General features: G+C 37.4%; 1 protein-coding gene across 1 annotated transcript in view; it reads left to right on the top strand.

Moving 5' to 3' along the window:
- Positions 1-870, top strand: part of Dnah9 (dynein axonemal heavy chain 9) — a 433,197-nt gene that overhangs the window by 175,538 nt on the left and 256,789 nt on the right. The window lies entirely within an intron of this gene.

The following is an 870-nucleotide window of genomic DNA, read 5'->3' on the forward strand; positions in this document are numbered from 1 at the left end:
GGAAGAGCTTTGATCTAGAGCTCCAGTACTCTGAAAGATGGTCAGCTACCTACTCACTTACCTGCAAGTGAGGGAACTAGAGAAAAGCCAACATCTGACCATGCCCATAGAGTTTCCACTCAACCTTCTTCCCTAGAAAGAGAGCTGGATAACCAACCATAGGGAGCACCCAGCCCAGACTTGGAGAAAACAAAGTAGTGATTTTTGATTCAAAATGAGACTTTCTATTTTTGAGTCATTTTTTGAGACTGTAATACCAAGTGAAATAAATCAGACATGGAAGCTTAAATATTGTGTGGTTTCTTTTATGTGAGAAACCTGGAATGCAAATAATTTGAAGAAAATAAAAGAGAGATGGTAAGAAACAGAGGTACACTTTGTGAAGACAGAAAGAAGATCTGAGCATGAGGGAAGGTGGGAGGGCTCACTCAGAGGAAAAGTAAAAATGATGAAGAGGTGATATTTACATCTATAGCTACCTATCTAAAAGCATAGCTACATCTATAAACATAGATATGTAGACACATCGATTCCCCCAACAGGTATGTGAATCTTTTATCTCTCTAACACGTACTGATTTTTTTTTAAGGCTGTAGAAAAAAAGCTTGGCTTCCTAAGTCTTGGAGTAATTCAACACCATGAGAGGTGGAGGCAGACACAGTTACATGCCCTTGCACACACACACAACACCCGTGAACACAGGGGAAAGAGAACATGTAAAATGTTCTTATCAGTATCCTTAAAGAAAATAAAATTATAGTCGTAGAAAAAGAACTGGATGCTTTTTTAAAAAGATGTGTTGGAGAATTTTAAAGAGCTCTTTGAAATGTAAAATTGTATCATTGGTGACACAAAAAAAATTCAACAAGA

This window comes from Octodon degus, unplaced genomic scaffold (genome assembly GCF_000260255.1).
Source record: "Octodon degus isolate 3935 unplaced genomic scaffold, OctDeg1.0 scaffold00219, whole genome shotgun sequence".
Lineage (NCBI taxonomy): Eukaryota > Metazoa > Chordata > Mammalia > Rodentia > Octodontidae > Octodon > Octodon degus.